The following is a 14,088-nucleotide window of genomic DNA, read 5'->3' on the forward strand; positions in this document are numbered from 1 at the left end:
CCTCCCCCCCTCTTTTCTGAAGTAACAAACACAATAGCACAGCAGCGGCTACACATGTCTCTTTCATTTTGCAGGGGAGGACAAGAAGAAAGGAGACCATTTGAAAACCATAAGAAAGCACAAAGCACCTCGTCCTCCCCCTTCCTGTTCTCAAGCTTCAAAGAAAACATTCAGATACCTTCCAAGAACCAAGCCCAGTCCTTTGGGCAGCTGACTGGTTGCAGCCCATTAGCATTAGCATATGTCGGTCCAGGAGTGCCTCTTGATTAATGCCAATTGTCTGAATTATGGAGGAACCAACCACAAATTATGCCAGAGATGGAGGCTCCTCCATGGCAGGGACACACTCCCAGGTCGTACCCGCTGGGCATTTCAAGTTGGCAGACACGGGCTTGCGTGGCACAGTGGGACGCAGTGAGCTCCTCAGAACCCACTGGGGAACACTGCCAGGATTTTCGCCTCATAAATCCTGGCTTTTCCCTGCCTGAACCTCCTTCCCTTCGCTGCCTCCAGAGGGCAGCGAGGAGCAGCCACCACTGAATTTGTGATGTAGCTGGAAACCTGAATGTCTCTCATTTTTTATGTCTCAACACTGGAAGCATCGCCAGTGTTGTTGTTTGTTGGAGTTTAATCTTTAGGGGCAGCAGTATGTGGCATCAAATAAATCCGAACTGTATGCCAAGGAAACTTGTCATCTGTATGAGAAAAAAGTCTTGTGCTCCTAAAAGATTTGTGCAAATTTGTCATGAAAGTATTTAATTTGTGTCAGTTGCAACACTGAAGTTTTACATAAGCGAATTCATTTGGCAAGGGCTGAAGTCACGTGCCAAGGATTTTTGGTCGCGGAGGGTGGACAGGAGGTTGTGCAGATCAAGCTGCCTCAACTCTGGTCAATCCCTCTGTCTTGCTTGTGAGCTGCCTCCAAGAGAAATTGTTTTCAGCTGGAAAGAAATAACAGGATGGTTTTCTTAATCTTCATAATATGTCGAACGACTGTCTGAATTCTGATACCCACAATTAAAATATTGACTTACATTCTGGCTCTCCTGACATTTAGTAACTGAAAGCAGAATTTTGCCTGAGATGTTGCAATACAGTGTTAGAAATTCTTTATTTGGATATACATTTTGATCTACCAAAAAAGGATATGTTCCGAGTACAGTATTGGTAAAGTTTTGCTTTGGCATTAAGTTTCCTTGGAGCCATGAGAGTCAGAATTCCCATTTTAATGCAAAACAAGAATTCACAAGGAGCCAAAATATCTACCTCATTTAACCTAAATTTATCAATATACATGGCCGTATTACTTTGACATCACAAAATATGCATGTTTTCATGTTAAGAAATTCAAGATCTAAATTGTGATACACTTGAAAGGCAGAGCAAGGAATGAGCAGGAGCAGATGCAGTTATAAGCGCAGTGCATTTTATGTCAGGAGGGAGATTGGAGTCTCTTGGCACATGGAAAAGAAAATGAGCGTCGAGGGCTCATGTTGTGGGGTGATGTGAAACGTAGTGCTTTCACCCCCAAACCTTGCAGGGGGCATTCTCTGGGTGTTTGGCGCCGCTTTGGAGTGAATCGGACAACATCTGACTTTTGGAGAAATTGGGATCCCGTGAGTTAGGGCGCCAAAGGCTCATTTTTTGGGGTGTCATGAAATGTGGGGTTTTCACTGCCAAACATTTCAGGGGGTCTTTAGCAGGTGTTTGCCGTTGCTTTGTTGTGAATCCTAAGACATCGGGTTTTCAGCGAAATCGTGGCCACCATATCTATCCTGACAGATGATTTGGCCTGTCACCCTTGTGTGGAAGTAAAGGATGAGATTCCCCTACTACTCCGCCTGGGGTCTCCAATGTGGTGCACCCAGCCTCCACTCACACTATTCCTATGCTGGAGAATTTGGGGGTGGTTTGTGGGGATGTTATGTACTGAGTTGAATAGGATCCAAAATGCTACAGTCTGATTGGTCGTAGAACAATAGGATCCAACATGCAGCAGTCTGATTGGTCCTAGAACAATGCAGCAGTCTGATTGGTCCGCAGGAGCCACTCAATCCAGCTCCAGGTGGAAGTGAATCCACAACCTGATTGGCCTACAGGAGAATTAGCCAATCACGTGCAGCCCATTGTGTAAATAATGTATATAAAGCAGATATTGTGGGGGAACTTTCATTCCTCGCTACTATGAGCTGAATATAGAGCATGAAATCCACTCTCGACTCCGAGTATATTTCAGGGGAAGAGCTGTTTGGGATATTTCCTGCTTGTGAATTATTATTTGTGTGTGTGTGTGTGTGTGTGTGTGTGTGTAAAACACATGCCTAAAGCTTTAAATCTGGGATGGGCATGGACGTTCCGAGGTGGGCCACCAGGTGGCACTGCAGGCCATGCTCCAGCTGCTGCTGCTGCTGCTACAGGTGTCAGTAAGTCTCGCATTTTCAACCTCTTCCTCCTCCATTGCACTAGCTAAATGATTCCTTGCTGGACTCCCATCGCTGAGGCCAAATGTACCTTTACCGAGCAAAATATCCGTTCGAATTATACACCCAGCACATGGAACCTGACAAAGGGGCAATACAAGTGGACTCTCTGTGCCCTTACCACAGTAAAAAGACTGATACTGGTGAGCTGGAAAAATAAAAATGCGTCTCCCTTCTATGATTGGATTGAAGACTTCTACAAACTCACCACATATGAACAACCTGCAGATAAACGCAGACTTGCCATGGACAAATTCAATGATACAGTGGTACCTCGGGTTAACATACACTTCAGGTTACAGACTCTGCTGGTAGCCTTTTTAGCCTCGGGTGAGAAGAGCTTTGCGCCCGGGACGGGGAAATGGGAGTCAACAGACACTCAAGGAATAGTTTCAGAGAAAAGCTTTATTCTGCCATCCGGGGTGGCAGAAGGAGCAAGTGTGATAGATTCACAAAACAAGCATGCGTTCACAGCCATTTGCGCAGAGCATATATTCCCCTTCCAGTTCCCTCCCCTTTCTCCTCCTCCTCAAGAGTCCTGCCCCATTGTGATGAAATTCCAGTGCCTGTCTGCAGAGAACTTCCTGACATTAGTGACGAAGATGCCTCTAGTGCTGAAGGACACGAAGAAGAAGTGGTTCTTGAAGATGATGCTCCACATCCATTTTCCCAAAAGGAGTTGAATGATCTAGTTTGCGACCTCAGCTTGTCAAAGGACTCTGCCGAACTGTTGGCATCCAGATTGAAGGGAAAAAACTCCTCTCTGACATCAGCTTCTTCCGCAACAGGCATCAAGAGTACCTCTGTTTTTTCTCAGAAGAGAAGGACTTGGTGTACTGTGCAGATATTGCGCAGCTTCTGCTCAAGCTTGGAGTGCCACAGTACGAACCCAAAGATTGGAGACTGTTCATTGACAGGAGCAAGCGATCACTGAAATGTGTTCTGCTACACAACGGCAACCAGTTTGCCTCTATACCCCTGGCTCACTCGACTACAGTGAAGGAGAACTATGAAGCAGTGAAGTATGTGCTGGAGAAAATTGGTTATGGTCAGCATAAGTGGTTTATTTGTGTTGACCTGAAGATGGTGAACTTTTTGTTGGGACAACAGTCTGGCTTCAACAAGTACCCATGTTTTCTGTGCATGTGGGATAGTAGGGACCGTGCTCAGCATTACACGAAGAAGGACTGGCCTGTGCGGGAGGCATTGGTGCCTTGCAAAGAAAGGAACATCATCAACGACCCTCTGGTGGACAGAGACAGAATACTCTTCCCACCGCTGCACATCAAGCTCGGCTTAATCAAGCAGTTCACCAAAGGCTCTGGACAAGGATGGTGACTGCTTCACTTGTGCCAGGATTGACCATGGAGAAGTTGAAAGCTGGCATCTTTGACGGTCCTCAGATCCGTCAGCTCATCAGAGATCCAGAGTTCAGAAACTCAATGAACGAAATGGAACTGGAAGCGTGGAAGGCATTTGTTCTGGTAGTGAAGAACTTTCTAAGCAACAATAAGGTCAGAAACTATGCAGAACTTGTCAACAACATGCTGACTGCTTTCAGAAACCTGGGCTGCAACATGAGCGTCAAGATGCACTACCTATTTTCACATATGGACCGGTTTCCTGAGAACCTGGGTTCATTGAGTGACGAGCAGGGGGAGAGATTCCATCAGGACATGAAAGAGATGGAGACCAGGTATCAGGGTCGCTGGGACGCAGTCATGATGGCTGACTACTGTTGGACTCTGAAGAGAGACCTCCCTGCCGCTGAGCACTCCAGGAGTTCCAAGAAACGGAAGTTCAAGCCCTGAAGTTTGAAAAATGGTGAAGCAACGTGCAATTTATGTGTACTTACCTTTATCAATGCCCACCATTCAGTTTACAGTAATCAATGTTTATATCAGGTAATCAATATATGTTGTTGGAAAAACATTATTTTCTCTTAAAAACATATTTAGGATGATATGTGTTGACAAAAATCAGCTGATAATGCCACAAAATTGATTTTGTCACAAGATCTGATTTTTTACAAATCAACATAGCACAACAACCTGACCTGATGGAGAGAAACGGATGCCATTTCCTGATTCAGCAGTGCAAAAAGACCCTAAATCAATTGTAGAAATCTAGACAACATTCAAAAGGTAAAAAATTGTTGCCCAGTGTATAATTTAACATCTTTTGGGGGCAATTCCAAACCTGTTATTCCAAGAAGAAAGGCCTCTGGTTTCTTTATAAATGTATATTTCAACATTTTTTTCAATTCATTATAAATCTTTTCCCAGAAGTCTTTCACCTTGGGGCAGGTCCACCACATATGATAGAAAGTACCTTCGTTTTCTTTACATTTCCAGCAATGGTTATCACAGTTATGATAAATCTTTGCTAATTTAACTGGGGTCGGATACCATCTATACATCATTTTCATTATGTTTTCCTTTAGTACAGTACATGCAGTGAACTTGACCCCTTTCTTCCACAATCTTTCCCAATCTTCAAACATTATGTTATGTCCTACATGTCTTGCCCAATCTATCATCACTGATTTAACTTGTTCATCCTTCGTATGCCACTCTAACAATGGGAAATGTAGTGTTTTCAAAGCCCCCCCCCCAATGTTGCAGGGGGCATTCTCTGGGTGTTTGGTGCTGCTTTGGAGTGAATCAGATGACATTGGACCTTTGGAGAAATCGTGACCCTGTGGGTTAGGGCACTGACGCCTCATTTTTTTTAGGGGGGGGCGCCATAAAACGTGGGGTTTTCACTGCCATGGATTACAAAACGGCTGCTATTTTGTGCAAAGCTGGTAGACTGAGAAACTAGTATTTTATTTTTATTTTTAAAAAGATAAACTAAAGGTGTGTGCTTACAGGTAAACAGATACCAGTGTGCATGCCCATTATGACCTCAGGCAAGAATCAAGAAAATACAGGTGGTCCCTCTTAACTGACATTCTGAACTGAACAGAACTGAAGGGAGGGGCTGGTTCTGGAGCAAAGCTGTTTAGATTGGGTTTGGGTGGATGCGAAGAGGATGCCTCAAACTTCTTGGGCTTTGCTTCTCAACTTATTCTGCCTTCTGGGACCCCCCAGCCCAAGACCAACCACCTCTTGGATAGGTGAGCATGCAGATATTTTGGAATGTGAGTGTGGGGCAGGATGACCGCGTATGAAAGCTCCTTTGAGCACAAGTGCTGGCCCCCCTTTTCTCTCCCATGGAGGCCCTGAACTGGCCAGCTCCTGGTTCAGGGCCTCCAAGGGAGAGAAAAGGGAACCTCAGTTACTCTTTGCCTTCTGAGGACACTGTCTCACTCCCAGCAGAGCCCCAAGACTTACGGCTGCTGCTCTATCAGCCTCAGGACATCCAAGGGATCATGAGCATAGGCGCCGACTCCATGGGGCCTGAGGGGGCCCAAGCCCCCTCAAAAATTCGTTTGGGGGGGCTCTGCCCCCCCAATAATTTAAGAAAATTATTTGGGGGGGCGCGAGTCCAGAGGGCCCAGCCGCGTCGTGCCCTCGGCCCGCCCCTATTGTCAGAGGCTCAGCGTGGAAGTGTTAACAAAGTTTCAGAGGGGGGAGCGAGTGGGGGGGACGCGGGGAGGGGAGGGGGTCCCCGCTTCTCCGGCCGCCTTGCAGAAGCGGCCACCGCCCGGCGGCTCTGCCTTTGCTCGCAGGCCTGCCTGGGGGCTCCCTCGGCTCCAGCGCTGAGCTGGTGGCCCCGATCCCGGGAGCAAAGAGGCGTCGCGGGAGCAGCTAGGCCTGCGCCAGGGCTCTGACCCGACAGCTTCTCCGGCTCCCCAAGCCGAGGACAGCTTCGGCTGTGAAGCTGCGCCTTCCGGGCTGGCCCCTTCTCGGCTGGGCCTCGCCTCTCCAGCTCCCGGTATGTGTGCTCCGCGGTGGTCCCCGCTCCTTCCAGACCCTTCCACCGCCCCCTGCCAAACTGGCTGTAGATACAAGAAGGGCAGCTGGGGTGGGCTATAGAGGACACTGCCTCCCCCTGCAGGGCTCATCTCTGGCAATTGGCTCAAGGAGCCCCCTGAGTTTTGGCATTGTCTCTCCGCCCCCCCCCCCCCGCTTCTCTCCAGGAGCTTTATGGAGCCGCCTGGATCGGGTCTGCTTTGGAGGAGGGGAGCCTTCCTTGACCAGCATGGGCCCCCCCAATATTTTTTATAAGTCGGCGCCCCTGATCATGAGCAAAGCATACAAGCCCTGCCCGCCAGATGTGAAGCACTCTACGGAGAGAATTTGGGTTTTTTAACTGGCTGAACAGAGTTTCAGCCCTTGGGGAATTTGATTTCTTAAACATACACCTTCCCCTTCCTTGTGTCCCTGGGGAGAAAAGCCAAAAGTAGGGATTCCTAGTGGGGGATGTTGCTGTGGTATAGTGGAGGAGCAGGGCCAGGAGGCTAACTTGGACACCTGAGAACACAAAAAAGCAGCAGCAAAACAACTACAAGTTTCCTTTTAAATGGGCCTTCCTGCTGAGTGTAAAGCATAGATCCTCATTTTTTAAGGGAAAAGGGAGAGAAGGCTTCTCCCAAAGTGTTAGAAGGCCACAAATAATGTAACAATAGAACAAAACAAATGTGCCGTTTCATGTGATACAGAATCCTATGTGCAAATCTGTTAGATTGAGAAATTTGTACTAAATAAGAAAAAAAAATTAAAGGTGTGTGCTTGCAGGTAAACAGATTGGAGATTTTCTGCAAGATCTTGTGAGATCTCATTGAAGTCTTGCAAGATGTCTAGGAGAGCAAAATATGTATTGAGATTTGGGAGAGATCTTGCATGCTCTTTCAGGGACCAAAGCCATCACTGCTGCAGCGCCAAAGGCAGGTGGCTAAGGGGTGGTGAGTGTCCCACGGGGCGAAATGGGATGTACCCCCCCTCAAGCTCAGGATTCCAGAACTAACAACTGTCAGTTGGGAGGGACGGAAGGCAAGGACCCACAGCCCAGGTGGGGCTCGCTAGCTTGGGGAGGAGGTGTGTGATTCCTCAGCTGGAGTAGATGCAGGACAGTTGAGGCTCACATGCCTCATCACCGCAAAAGCTATAACTGGAAAGCTGAATTATGATTTTCAAGTTTATACATTTCAGTAATTTTGCAGTCATTTTAGCATTTCAAAACTTGACTTCCTTCCCCCTCTTTCTGCAGTTCTTTAAATTGATTCTCCATATCTTATGCATATCCAAATTACCTCAATTTCTTCATTTATGCATCTGCTTTAAATAGATAATCTTATTCAACTGCAGGTTATTCCAATAATCCTGCCAATGTTCTTATCTGTTTACAGTTTGTAACTATTCATTCAACCATTTCCATTCTTTAATAAAAAGTTTGTTCTCTTGCTCCTAGAAACGGTCAGCATGTGACAGAGGCCACATCCTGGGAACGGTTTGACTGGCCACCTAAACCAGGTGAGAGCAGCCAAGGAATCTCAAATGCTCAGGAACTTCCCCTGTGTGCCAAGACGGGCTCCAGCAGATTGAGCGGACAAGACCAAGCGTGGGCCCAGTGGTCAAGAAGGTGGTTTCTGCAATGCTGTGGAGAGAAGTGAGGGGCAGATGGGGCTCATCCACCTATAAAGATAGCCCATCGAAGAGAAGGAAAACTCTGATCCTAATTTGCCTTGTGGGATATCTTTGGGAGCTGAAAAGGCTAAGGAGTAAAGCCTACACAAATCTGGAGTGGAGTCCCTCAGGCGGTTGGATGGCGCCGTTTACAACCCCTTCTGACAACTCCTGCAGCCCAACTGGTGCCTAACTCTGCTTTCCTTGGAGACACATCTGCAAGGCCAAGAGTCTTGTCATCTGGGAAGCCCAGGAACTCCAGACACACTGCCCAGTCTTCCTCCCTGGAGAGGTCACTTTGGGACTGCTGACACCGTTGCTTGACTTTTGACCTCACCCCCAGAGGCGCACTCCATTGCTTCTTAAGACAGACAAATGACAACGTTAAAAAACTATTTGAAAGAATTTTATTTCATTTATAGACAATCTGGCATGTGATTAGGACAGTGGTTTTCAGACAACGGGTGACACGTTTATTGATCCAGTTTGGAAGTCTCTGTCTTGTCTTCGCACATGCGCAGTTCCATCTAGGAGCAACAACAAGGGAAGGAGCCGAACTGTCGACTCCTGCAGCGAGACTCAGGATTTCCACTCATGCTCACAAACGTAGGAAAAAGCACCGCCTAGGATAAAAGGATGATCACAGAATAGCATGTTTGTAAAGGAACTTGATTAGAATAATAATGATGATGATGATTTTTATTTTATTTTTCTATTTGGGTTTGTGGGGAAGGGGGGGACTGGGTCTTGGTGGGGAGGGAGATCTGTGCTGGAGTTGCTGGCCTCACTGCTGTCGCTGCCCGGAAGAGAGAAGAAGAGAAAATACTTTTAATCTTTCCATTTATTATTATGTTGACAACCCATCTTTCCTTCAAGGATCTCCAGGTGGCTTACGCTATTCTCCCTTTCTTTAATTATATTTACTTCCTCATTCCATTTCTCTTCCAATATCTCTTCCTCCTCCTCCTCGCAGACCAGGGGGTGGATTTTAGGGGCACGACAGCAGGAGGCCAGCAGCTCGCACAGCCTGCCACACTGGCCATTCTCTCTTTCAACAGCCTTGGAGAACAACTGAGTAGGCATCTAGAGCGTCAACTGAACAGGCATGTGGATCAGCTAGTCACTGGGCACAGTCTAATCTTTTGGAGGGGGCTTTCCCCAGTTTCCATTTATAAGAAGTTTGAAAGGTTGCCTCTTTATAAAGTCTGTTTCCTTGTGACGAGAGACCACACTGGAGACTCAGTGTTTTTGAAATATATCAAGGTAAAGGGACTCCTGACCATTAGGTCCAGTCATGGCCGACTCTGGGGTTGCAGCGCTCATCTCGCTTTATTGGCGGACCGGTCATGAACAGCTTCTGGGTCATGTGGCCAGCATGACTAAGCTGCTTCTGAACCAGAGCAGCGCACGGAAACGCCCTTTACCTTCCCGCCGTAGCGGTACCTATTGATCTACTTGCACTTTGACGTGCTTTCGAACTGCTAGGTTGGCAGGAGCAGGGACCGAGCAACGGGAGTTCACTCCGTCGTGGGGATTCGAACCGCCAGCCTTCTGATAGGCAAGTCCTAGGCTCTGTGGTTTAACCCACAGCGCCACCCGCATCCCTATTTAGATACTTGGGTTTTGGGCGAAGGGAGAACTGGGTCTTGGAGTGGGGTAGAGCTGTACTGGAGCTGCTGGCCTCACTGCTATCGCTGCCTGGAAGAGAAATGAAGAGAAAGAATTCTTAATTTTTTCATTGATTACTACACTGATGGCCCATCTTTCCTGCAAGGATCTCCACGTGGCTTGCGTTATTCTCCCTTCCCCCCTTCCTCATCCCATCCCTGAACTCTTCTTGAATCAGGGAGCTGCCTCCCCCCATCCCAGTGATCCAGATTCTCTCTGGCCTCCCTGTTGCTGATGAACAAAGATCAACACTCCCCATCTATATATCGGTGGCATCCATCCCCTGGTCGCTTGGTCTTACATAAATTGTTTTCACCTTCACTAAAGATTCCTTCTGATCTTCATAACCATCACTTCATCCTCCCATTTCTCTTCCAATATCTCTTCCTCCTCCTCCTCACAGACCAGGGGATGGATCTTTGGCACGTGACAGCAGGAGACCAGCAGCTCACGCAGCCAATCTTTATAAACTAATCTAACCATGACATGGTTCCCTATGTTTCTGAATCTTGAGGGATAGTAAAAGAAACAGAATGCAGAAGGAATTAGGAATCCTACTTATACTTTAGATGAAGAAAGTCTCTTCATTACACCAGAAAACGTATTTCCTTTCTCACAAACTACCTCCTCAAGCTAAAGATGCTCATCTTTAATTTTATAGTCCCTTTCCTCTTTTGTGCAGTTCTGCCCCTCCTTTCGCCACTTTTCTTCTCTTCCCGATTCTCCAATTAGTCCAGCCGTTTCTCCTAGACCACGCTATGCCATCTTTGCCATCTTTATAGGTTAGTGTTTAATATAAGTTCAATATTAAAAGTGTTGCCTTCTCTTTTACCTTTGTTTTCCAGTAACTTCCACTCTTTTACCACAAACAGCGCTGACAATCCAAGTCTTTTAACTCAGTCTCTTTCGCTGGGCTCACGCCACTTCAAAGTAAAAAACAAGTTAAGTCCTTGAATTCCGCTTCTTTTAATGGGCTAGTACTGCTGCTGCAGAGTGAAATTTGAATCTGTCTTCCTTTTCTTACTGGTACTTGTTAGAGAAATCTTTGCTTATGCTTACGTATAATGAGAAAGTTTTCCAATATGTTTAAGATAAAATCTCCCGTTCTTTACTCTTTATGTGCTAGTCTTTTGGGTCTGTTTCTGAGCAGTTCAGTTTGTATAAATAAGTCTCACAGACCCTCTTCTCCTCAAGCTCTCCTTGTTAGCTGCCGTTCTTACCGTTTGGGACTTTGAGGCTTGCTGCTGAGGATTGCTCGTGTCCTTGCGTCTAGGTACTCTCTGTCGACTCACCTCTTGGTTAGGACGTGGGCTTCGAAGGGTTCCTTTTTTGACGCTGCCGGACAATGTCAGCCCTGGGCCACGCCCAGAGCCTTTTTGGGGGTCGGGTACCCTTCGCGTTGCCCCCCAAAGTTCCCTCTAACAGCTGCTAGGCGCGGAGAACCCGCGAAGCACATCCACAACGGAGGGCGGAAAACCCGGAAGCCCTTACATACCAGGTTTGGGAGGGGGATTTGGTCTGCGATAGGCTTTTTCCGTAGGGACACGGGTGGCCACAGAGCCTAGGGCTTGCTGATCAGAAGGTCAGCAGTTCAAATCCCCGCGACGGGGTGAGCTCCCGCTGCTCGGTCCCAGCACCTGCCAACCTAGCAGTTCGAAAGCACAAAGTGGAAGTAGATAAATACCGTATTTTTCGCTCTATAGGACGCAATTTCCCCCCTCCAAAAATTAAGGGGAAATGATCAAAGCAGCAGAAATAAGAGATGATTGGATCCCTTTCTGAGCTCGAAGCATGGGTACCCCCAACAAAAATTTAAAATTCGGTTTTGTAATTTGGAACTAATGTGATTTGATTGGTTTGCTAATAAAAAATATATTATAAAAAAAACAAAAATTAAGGGAAAATTTGTGTGCGCCCTATGGAGTGAATGCAGGCTGCGCAGCTAAGCCCAAAGCCAGAGCAGGCAGAAGGAGTGCTGCGTAGCGCTCCGTCTCGATGTTCTAGCTTGGGTTTAGCTGCGCAAAGCCTCCGCAGGGCAGCAGGGTGAAGGCCCCTTGCTGCCCTGCAAAGGCTTCAAAGGCCGTCCCCGAAGCCAGAACAGTGAGGCAGAGCACTGCGCAGCGCTCCGTCTCACTGTTCTAGCTTGGGGATGGCTGCGCAAAGCCTCCGCAGGGCAGCAGGGTGCCTTCACCCCGCTGCTCTGCAGAGGCTTCAAAGGCTGCACCCGTTGGCTTCAGGCAGCTATCCGCAAGCTTTCGGAGCGCAGCAGGAGTTCCCGCTGTACTTCGAAGGCTTGCGGATAGCCACCTGAAGTCACCTAGCAGTTCGAAAGTGGAAGTAGATAAATACCGTATTTTTCACTCTATAGGACGCACTTTTCCCCCTCCAAAAATTAAGGGAAAATGATCAAAGCAGCAGAAATAAGAGATGATTGGATCCCTTTCTGAGCTCGAAGCATGGGTACCCCCAACCAAAATTTAAAATTCGGTTTTGTAATTTGGAACTAATGTGATTTGATTGGTTTGCTAATAAAAAATATATTATAAAAAAAACAAAAATTAAGGGAAAATTTCTGTGCACCCTATGGAGTGAATGCAGGCTGCGCAGCTAAGTCCAAAGCCAGAGCAGGCAGAAGGAGCGCTGCGCGGTGCTCCGTCTCACTGTTCTAGCTTGGGGATGGCTGCACAAAGCCTCCGCAGGGCAGCGGGGTGCCTTCACCCCTCTGCTCTGCGGAGGCTTCAAAGGCTGCACTCTGGGGGCTTCAGGCAGCTATCCGCAAGCCTTCCAAGCGCAGCAGGAGTTCCCGCTGCACTCAGAAGGCTTGCGGATAGCCGCCTGAAGCCTGGAGAGCGAGAGGGGTCGGTGCACAGTTTTCCCTCTCTGCGCAGCGCCCCTTCAGCGAAGCGGGAGGAGAAATGGAAGGGGCTCCATTTCTCCTGCCGCTTCGCTGAAGGGACACTGAGCAGAGAGGGAGAGAATTCCCCCCCCCCTGTTCTCCCCCTCCTATAATCCGGTGTGTCTTATGGTCCAGTGCGTCCTATAGAGCGAAAAATACGGTAGGTGCCGTTCTGTCGGGAAGGTAAACAGCCTTTCCGTGCACTGCTCTGCTTTTGCCAGAAGCGGCTTCGTCATCCTGGCCACATGACCCGGAAGCTGTACGCCGGCTCCCTCAGCCTATAGAGCGAGATGAGCGCGCAACCCTATAGTCGTCCGCGACTGGACCTAACGGTCAGGGGTCCCTGTACCTTTACCTAGGCTTTTTCCAGATCTGCCTTACTGCCCTATGTTTCTAAATCTTGAGGGAGAGCAAAAGAAGCAGAATGCAGAAAGAATTAGACATCCTACTTACACTCAAGAAGAAGAAATCTTTATTTTGCCGGAAAACATCATTACTTCTCACAAACCACCTCCTTTCTCCTGAACTATCCTCAAGTAGTTGCTCTTCCCAAAGTCCTCAGCCAAGTCACTCAGCAGGGGGACATGTCACAATGGAGGCCCTGACCCTGTTGCTTTAGCTACCTTGCTTAACAATGTGAATTGTTCCCCTTAACATTAATTTTTCAAATATATCTTCCCGTGGGTTTTTATTTTATTTATTTAGGAAGGATCTAGAGCTGGCTTCATCCAGCACGGTGCATTTCTGGACAGGACAGGAAACACCTTGCAAACACACACTTTTCAACATGGCGGTGTCACCAAGGAAAAACACTCCTGGCCTAGACTATGGCTGCTGTTTCTCAATTAATAGTAAAAAATGACCCTTCTCAACATCCTGTAATCATCTGTCCAGTATTAGGATGGACAGGAGCAGGACTTCACCCTTAGACCCCCTCATCCCCCTGTTTCTTTCTGTTTCTGCCCAGTGTCTTCTGCCAATCAACAGCTTTCCTTAGCTTGCAAGGAAGTGAAATGTTATGAGTTACTTGGTGCCAGACTCCCCTTTGCCATGAGTTTCTGGGTGCCAGGCACTGAACCCCTGGACACTGAACATCTGGGGAATTGATCTAAGCTGTACCCCAAGCACTACATTTGATTGTTGGTTATTAAAAACTGATTGAAACCATTTTATTTCATTCACAAAAGAAATTTTGACATGTGATTATGATAACAGTTTATATAATAAAGGTGACACGTTTATTGATCCTTTTTGTAAGTTATTATTTGTCTACTTTAATGTATTTTTTATATATATATTAATCAGTAAGGGGGTGGGGTGGGAAGCAGTTTTGCATATGAAACTGGTGGATGGCTGTCATTAATCCAGATCAATTTCATAGAATCATAGAAACTTATAGCTGGAAGGGACACCAAGGGTCATCTAGTCCAACCCCCTGGGATGCAGGAATCTCAGCAAAAGCATCCATGGCAGA

General features: G+C 47.3%; 1 protein-coding gene across 1 annotated transcript in view; it reads left to right on the forward strand.

Annotated features, from left to right (window-relative positions):
* UAP1 (UDP-N-acetylglucosamine pyrophosphorylase 1) overlaps positions 1 to 14,088 on the forward strand; it is a 249,501-nt gene that overhangs the window by 17,853 nt on the left and 217,560 nt on the right. The window lies entirely within an intron of this gene.

The sequence above is a fragment of the Podarcis muralis genome, chromosome 5, assembly GCF_964188315.1.
Source record: "Podarcis muralis chromosome 5, rPodMur119.hap1.1, whole genome shotgun sequence".
Taxonomy (NCBI): domain Eukaryota; kingdom Metazoa; phylum Chordata; class Lepidosauria; order Squamata; family Lacertidae; genus Podarcis; species Podarcis muralis.